General features: G+C 40.4%; 1 protein-coding gene across 15 annotated transcripts in view; it reads left to right on the top strand.

The window, feature by feature from the left end:
- Ptprk (protein tyrosine phosphatase, receptor type K) overlaps positions 1–8,738 on the top strand; it is a 539,194-nt gene that overhangs the window by 169,755 nt on the left and 360,701 nt on the right. The window lies entirely within an intron of this gene.

The raw sequence follows: 8,738 nt of genomic DNA, 5'->3' as shown, positions 1-8,738 counted from the left end.
TGGCTGTATGGCTGTATGGCTGTATGGCTGTATGGCTGTATGGCTGGGTGGCTGTATGGCTGTATGGCTGTATGGCTATATGTGGGCCCCTGAAGTCCTCCTCTCCTTATTCTTTCCTTGCTCCTTTCTTTATCCCTTGTTTTTCCTTCTATTTATACTCTCTGCCTGCCAGCCCTGCCTATCAGCTTCACAGAGCTAAACAGATGCACCATAAACAAAAATCACACACCTTAAAATAACATTGCCCCACAGTTTCTAGTGCAGTAACAACAGATCAGTGGTTTCTTTGGACTTCATTTACTCTTTTTGTTAGGTGAAGGTCTGTTGTAATTCCTTTAGGATACACTCAAATCTTTTTTAAAATTTTCATTTTATAAAGATATAATAACATACATATAATACTGCAATTGTTTGTGTGTGTGGTATGTATGTGCATGCAGGAGCCGGAGCATGTGTGTAGCGGTCAGAGGACAACTTGTGGGAGTTAGTTCTCTTCTTCTACGGAGTAGGTCCCTGGGGTCTAGTTCAAGTTTTCAGCTTTGGAGGCAGGCTTCTTTAGCTGTAAAGTTATCTTGCTAACCCAGGTTACCCCCATGAAAAAAGTTTTATTTATTTTAAGTATATGGTGTTTTGCCTATGTGTTTGTCTGTACCCTCCGAGGCTAAGAGAAGGCACTGGATTTCACTGAACTGGAGTTACAGGCAGTCGTTAGCTACTATAGGGATGCTGGGAATTGAGCTCTCTCTCTCCCCTCGGTTTTAAATGCATGTACGTTAACATTCCTTATACCTCTCCTGACTTTACAGGGAGCAGCATTAGTACTGCTACACTATATTTATTTTTTATATTTGAGTATTAGGTGGAGCATTTACTGTGTCTCCCCTTGAGCTGAGTGCTCTCCTGGTACTTTTCTACCAGGCTCTCTGGCAAGACTTCATCACCCTTGACTGACAGATGATGTACATCTGTTTTATAATGGGGAAACAATTGTTTCAAGACCATTTTCTTGACAGAGATGATGCCACAATTAAACTAGTTGGTTCTCCTCCCATTTATATTGCAGAGAACAATGGAATGTTTTATAAGTGCTTTATTTTCTCCTAAGATGTAACATTTTACTGAGAGAAATAGAATCTTTATTGGCTTGTCAGGGCACTGACAAAGGAAGACAGTTCGATTTCACAGACCTTATAAAAGTATTTTGTGCTTCACATTCATTAATAAAACCACATTCTGGACATTTGTGAGGGTTTACTTAATGTTAGGTGTGTCTGGAAATTGGCAAGTTGTAGTCAGGCCAAGAGGAAGACTGCTGCCCTGTTCGCTACTTTCTGTCTATACTAGCAACCTTGAATAGTTCAAATATTTTCTTCCTTTAAATTCATTGTTTTTGGTTTTTTAAGTCTATCATCTGTCTGTCTGGATGTCTGTCTGACTGTCTATCTATTCTTGTAGCAAAGTCAAATGATTTCCTGAGTCCCTAACTAAAAGCCAGGGTACCCTGTGACTCTAGATACCCCATGGCACATTTTCAAAAAACACACTTCCCTCCCTATTTCTGATCATTGTAGCAAGACAGCTTCAAACAGTGGGTGCACAATAAGGTGTCCATAGATTTCTTTTGTTGGCAACATAAATAAACATCCACTGCCTGAATTATTTATCCTTAAAATTTAACTTTAAAAATCAGACACAGTGAGTATTTTAAAAAATACCACTTTTCTTTGTAGTTAAAGAAAATTGAATGTTTCTATTTTGAGGACAAGAAATATATAATTCTAATGGAAATCAAGATTGTTTAGTTTATTATCTCTGGAAAGCTGACATCGGGAAAGATTATTTTAAACACCGTTGCGGTAGCAAGCTGTATCAGTGGGAAGAGGTATAAATGCCTGTCGTATACCCCTTGCTTGGAGATTAGCAGGGAGCATTCTCTCCCCTTCCTAAGTTATGGATTGAGGGGCTGTGTATGTACACTTGGTGTTGGAGAATAGAATTGGAAAATATTCTTGCTTCCCCTGAAACTGAGCTTCATGACATAGTCTATTTGTGTCTCAGATGTTGGGATTTTCTCAAATGTCAATGATTCAATTAGCTACGCTTATTGATTCCTGACCCTTTGGTGTAATGCTAGATGCTGTATTTGAAGTGGTATAGAGTATTTCCATCAGTGAAATGCTCTGTTGAGGAGGTGATAACACACACGGAATCATTAAACAGTAGCCTCTGGGTGAGAATGGCTACAGTTGATCAGTGTTTCCTCCAGGGAAGCTTCGCGTTAAAGGTTTTCTGCGTGCAGCAGAAACACAATTCCGCTTTCCGATCCACTTGTTCGTAGAAACCTGAAGTCTCTCCGACATCATATCAAAACATTCATTCCGAGAAAGTGTTAAATCGTTGTACATCTTCACGCTAGGGATACAACTCTGTCTGTAAAGGGTTTGCTATACAAGCACGAAGACATGAGTTGGGGCCCCAGAACCCTTTGAAAAAAGCTGAGCTTTGTTGCCCATGTTTGTAGTCTCTGCTCTGGGAAGGTGGAGACAGGCGACTCCCTGGGGCTTACTCACCAGCTTGCCTTCTCTAATAAGGTGAGCTCAGGACCAATAGGAGACCCTGTCTCATAAAACCTGGTAAATGGCCCCTTGGAATTCCTGAGATTACCCTGTAGCTTGTGCATGCTCGTGCATACACACATGGATATGGAGTACACATTCACACAGTATTTCTTTGCTTACCTTTAGAGACCGACTCTTTTGCTCATTTTTCTACACTCAGTTTGCTTTTTCTTTTCTGTTCTCCAAGTAATGGTTTCCCTTTGTTTTCTTTTTTAATACATAGATGTCGTATTACTTAGATTCAGTAATAAACTCTTTCCTATCATTCTTTTATCCTTGGGTACATGGTTATAGTTAAACAATATATGTTAAAAATCCATGCTTTAGAATTGCAGGGTAGTTGATTAGACCGGAATGAGTGAGTAAGGGAATAATCAGTGAGTATTTTGCTGATTCAGGGCTGAAATGTTGAGATTTTCACCTTGTATTTTAGATCTTTTGTTTAGTATAGATCTGCAGTTGTTAGTGAATTTAGCTCAAGCATCCCGCTGTGACCTAAGTGGGCATGGTTCTAGAGACTCTGTGATGATGGGAGGCATCCCAGACAGGAAACAGTATTGATGGGCACCGGATGCCACATGATACATTCGTCTTGGCGGTTGGCAAGGTTAGTGTGATCGCAGAACTCATTCCCATTCTAGTGTTTAGACGTCAGATGTTCTGACCGTAAAATACGTTCTGTTTATTTCAACTGTACTTGAGGCAAATAACAATTTTACCTTTGTGTTTTTGTCAAGCAATTGAAGGTTCAGGGATGGGACTGGAGAGATGGCTCAGCAGTGAAGAGACCTTACTTCTCTTCCAAAGATTTCGGGCTTACTTCTCTGCATTCACATTCTGGGATAGGGGCTCAAAAATGCCTGTAGCTCCAGTTCCAGGGCATTCAGTTCCCTCTTCTGGTTTTCTCGGGCACCTGCATACATATATATACACTATATGCACTCAAGCACACACACAGACACACACACATGAATGTACACATGCAGAAAATAAAATAATTTTTTTAAAATTCAGAAAACACTTTTGTATTTTATGAAATATTTTCAGACAAAACATTTGGCAAACGGATTCCTTTTTAACATTCTTTATTCTAAGAAACTTTAGCCGAGCTGTTATCCTTATAGTGCTAACCTGCAGGGATTACTATTCTGACTATGCCAGATTCTAACTTAATTATTTTTGTAGCCTCAATATTCTGGATAACCTTGAATTACTGGTAATAATACCCAATTTTAAAGCTAATAATTTATGTATATTTAACATAATCTACTTAGCAGAGAAGCATTCATTCCTGTTTAAATTTGTGTCAGTGTTAAGTAAAGTATGTATTCTGTCACATCTTTGAGAAGAAATGAGGGGTCTAGGGGAGTCCACATACAACAAAGTAGCCGTCCAGATAACGCGCACACATTTATAATAACTCAAATTCTAGTTGATAGCATTCTTTTCTTTTTATGAGCGATTTTTTTTTCACAGCTCCAGAATTTGTACATCCTAACTTGAAAAGCTCATTAGCAATAACTTCAGCAAATGACTGGGAAATATTTTTTACTGAGCAGATACGCATGGTTACCAGTACTTCATTTGGGATTACACTAGAATGTTTACTGGTTCTTTGAACCAGTAGACACACTGGTGAGAAAGTTTTAGGAAAAGTGGAAAAACGTGATGACGTAACCCAAAATGATGTGCATTGTCTTCTGAGTTAACAATTAGGTATCGGCCTATGCAGAGTGCCAGTCAATTGCTGAGGTCTGTGGGAAAGTTTTCTTTGTAAAGGCTAGTGTTTTCCTGAGGTTGGAAAACACTGAATCAGGACTTTCTTCTTAAACTGCTTCGTGCCCACAGGGAATTAACAGAGCATGCTTGCTTGTGCATTGTGAGGTTTTAAAGGTAAAAGCTATACTGTTTTCACTTTTCCTGGGTCTGCTAGAAGGAGGGCACTTTTTAAAGAAATCGCTGTTGTGTGACGGAGCCTGAGAGAAATGGCCACCACAAAGGGTATCGGGAAGGCCCGTGTGCTTGTGATTCTCGTGTGATGAGCCCGAAGGCTTGTCTCTAACAGTGCAGAATGCTGAGCTGTTAGCTACGTGGACAGTGTAATGAAGAACTGAGGGGTAGATTTACTTAGACAAAATAACTTGTTTGAGAGGAAATTCAGGCCGCTGAAGGCAGAGGTCCTTACTGAAGATCGTTTTAACAAATCTTTGGTCACCCATTTAAATTTTAGCCTTTTTTTGCTCTCTGGTCCTTGATAACATGCACCCCTTCTTCACCACCTGCATTGACACCATGTACCCCACCCCACAACCTTCCTTTGTTACTGTGAACCCCTCCCTACCACCTTCCGTGACACTATGAATAGCTAGCTTGACCATCTTCCTTTTCTGGTTTTGCTTTGGAAGGAAATAAAGCTGGCATATTTGACCTTTGGATTTTGGTTCAAATATTCCCCCTTGTCCAATCCAGTCTTTCCTTTGTGCCAAGTATTGCTGGTGCCATTTTTGCTTGTGAAAGGAAAGGCTGACGTCCCGTGGCATGCGTGGTTTCCCCCGTGAAACCTTTTTTTAAGCCTAAGGATGTGTTTAGGCTCCAGCCCAGCAGGAGAGAAATTGATCACAGTGAACTTGTTTGTTCCCTTCTCATTTATGTACTTCCTCCCATTTTTAGGTATAGAAGAGTAAATCTGTGCTTTTCTGTTTTCTGGAAAGCAATTTTAGAAAAAAAAATTACCGTGAGGAGGATAATCACGATGGTGTTTCAATTACAATTAGTTCCAATTTTGCCTCCCCAGATACGTATGCCTGTTGTCGCATTTTGTAAATTCTTCCATGCCCAGAACACATTGTCTTCAAATTGAATGCTGATCAGGATAAATGTACAACATGCTCAACAGGGAATTTTGGTTTTGTATTGGAGAAGATAAATTGGTAAATGACTTCTTGTGTTCAGGATGTGTTTCACTGTGGTTAGAAGGTGAATATGCTTGAGATCCCCAAACTAGTTATGTGTGCGTGTGAGCTCAAGATTAAATGTCTTTTATCTATCTCTAGACAGAGTCTGCTGTGGGATCTCAGAAGCCAACCAAGTTGTTTATAGTTTTAGGGTTACATTTTGGTAAGAAATGACAAAAAAATTCCAAGTTTCTTAAGGCAAATCTATTTCTCTAAGTTACAGGCTGAGAATGAATATCATCCCCATCCCCTCTGTAGCATATCTAATACTTGTGGTGTCAAAAATATAGTTTCTTATTAGTTTACCATAATCCATGCTCTATGAATTATATTAGTTTGGTAGAAAGTAAATTTGTCTACATATTTTATTTATAATATGTTCTTTTAAAATTAAAATTATCACTTGTACGTGTGTGTATGACTATCACTTGTGCCTGTGTGTATAAGTGTATGTATGTGTGTGATAAATGTATATGTCTGTGTCCATGTTCAAGTGTGTTGGCCTGTGTTGGCCTGCGTCTACCTGTGGAGAGCAGAGGTCTTATTGTCTTCATTTATTGAATTGTCCTCTTTATTGTTTGAGACATGGTCTCTCAGTGAACACACTGTTTTGACCTGATTGGATGTCCAGCAAGTCATTCTGATCTGACTCTCTTCATCCCTCCCACCCTGCTCCTGGTTCTGGTTTTAGAGGTTTGAGTCCCCATGTCCAGTTTTAGCAAGTTCAGGTCTTCAAGATTGTACAGTAAATACTAAAGTCCCTGAGTCCATCTCCCCAGCCATAAAATGTTTTCAAAGATAAACCCAACCAATTAATTAATAAAAACAACCCATAATAATATTACAGAATGTGTGTGTGTGTGTGTGTGTCTGTGTGTGTGTGTGTGTGTTTGCCTGCATGTGTGGCATGTGTGGATGACAGATGTATTATTGTGAAGGTATTTCCTTTGAGAAACAGAGTCATATATTCAACCCTCATCTTCTCAGAGACATCTCAACAGAATTCATGCTACTCTGCATATAGACAGTATTTGTTGTTACTGTTGGCATTTCTTTTATTGGATGCATTTCTTGCCATATGAATTGTTGTTACCCAGCATCTTAGTTAGGTTTCTATTGCTGTGTGATGAAGACCATGACCAAAAACTTCTTTAAGAGGAAAGGGTTGATTTCAACTTTCAGTTCCAGGCAATAGACCATCACTGAGGGAAGTCACAAGAGCTTGAGGCAAGAACAGAAGCTGAAGCCCTGGAGGAATACTGCTTACTGGCTTTTTCCACATAGCTTGTTCACTCTACTTTTTTATACCACCCAGGACCACTTGCTTAGAGGTGGTACCGCCCACCATGGAATCCCTCCAATCTTATAGAGGCTGTTTCTCAAGTACCTTTTCCTGCTTTGCCTAGGTTTGTGTTGAATTGACAGAAGCCAACTACCAGATGCAGAAGGAAGTAAACCCCCTCTTTCCTAGCTTTTCTTCTACCCTATGGTAAGACTCTACTAGGTGGCCAGGTCCCCAGAATTCACACCTACTCATAAGAATTTTGACCTGGAAGCCACTGATTCATGGGAGGAGGCATGGTGAAGACTTATTCCATGGGGTGAGAGCTCAGACATATAGTGTAACATTATGATGGGCCTAACCTGGACAGCGGAAGCAATGTTGCCTTAGGCAACAGTGACTTTCCACTGGAGGGTTCCTAGAATAAATTTTGGACCTTCTTTAGGCTTCCTAATTTCCTTTATGTGGAGATGTCTCCTCTTTGCTGAACTCGAGAGAATGAAATCTATTTACACAGAATGTGCCCTGACCTTTCTCCCAGACTTCATCTTTGCTCTCTGCACATAGCTCAGAGTGGGAAACTAGCATCTGCCTGGCTATAGGATCAAGAAATAAAGCTGTACATTTTGGATACCTATAGTTCACTGAATATCTTCTTGCTGTTTGCTCCTGCTGTGTAGGTTTCTGCTGCCCTTGCCTCCTTGTGTGTCATCTGCTGCCCTCACTAAATACCATTGTTCTCTCCCTCAGCAGCTCCAACTGTCTCCCTGTCGCCTTTGCTCACAATGTGTGTCTTAGCTGGATGGAAGCCAGAGCAACTGGCTAAAATGTGACTCTCTGCTTCCATTCCACTTAGTTTAGTGCTTTCTGTATTTCCATTTGACGCTTGAAGTGAAGATGAGACTCTTTTTGTCTTTGCCTCTGAGGACTGTATAGTCTGTGCTCATCCTCCATGCCACGCACCTCCCTGTTTCCACGTGTCCTTGGTGTTGATCCAGGTCAGTTGCACCAAGTGGCTGCCTCGGCCTGGAATGTCTTTCTCCTCCGAAGTTAGCTGATAGCTCTCATTTATTCTTTTTGGCTCATAATTTAAGCTTCACTTTCTGAGAGCGCTCATCAGACGCTTGATGAGATCATCTTTCCTTTTGATACGGTTCTCCTCCCAGGCCACCCTGTCCTGCCTGTAAGTTACTCCAGTCTGATTTTGCCGTGTTCGTGTATCATTTGATTACTGGTGAGCCACATCTTGCTTGTGGAAGATGCTTCCTGAAGAAAAAGTACCATGGTGCCATTTGCAATCATGCTGAAACTTCATTCTCACTAGATTTTTCCATGCAATTTAAAAATATTTAAATTATATTACTCTGTAATTTAAATTTCTCGTCTTTGATAGACAGTGTAATGTGATGCTAAAGAAAATTGTTGAAGTGTTGGAATTGGATTCAGTTGTGCACAGGTTGCTTAAATATAAACCTCACATCTTTTGCATGCATGGTTTTTAAACTACTATTTTAAAATTGATTTCCCTTATTTTATGTGCATTGCCTGATTTGCTGGCATATATATATGTGTGTGTGTGTGTGTGTGTGTGTGTGTGTGTGTGTGTGTACCATGTGCTTGCCCAATGCCTATGGAGGTCAGAAGAGGGAATCTGATCTGGAGCTGGAGTTATGGATATCTGCAACTCCCATGTAGGTGCTCAGAACTCAACTCAGGCCCGCTATTGGAGCAACAAGTCCTTGTGACACCAATCACAATCCCAGAGAACCTAGATAACAATGAGGACCCTAAGAGAGACCTGTATAGATCTAATCTACATGGGAAGTAGAAAAAGATAAGATCTCCTGAGTAAATAGGGAGCATAGGGACCTTGGGAAGAGGTTT

The sequence above is a fragment of the Microtus ochrogaster genome, linkage group LG9, assembly GCF_000317375.1.
Source record: "Microtus ochrogaster isolate Prairie Vole_2 linkage group LG9, MicOch1.0, whole genome shotgun sequence".
In the NCBI taxonomy this organism is placed as follows: Eukaryota; Metazoa; Chordata; class Mammalia; order Rodentia; family Cricetidae; genus Microtus; species Microtus ochrogaster.
Note: the sequence above shows the minus strand (reverse complement) of the source record. Positions and strands in the feature narration are given on the sequence as shown.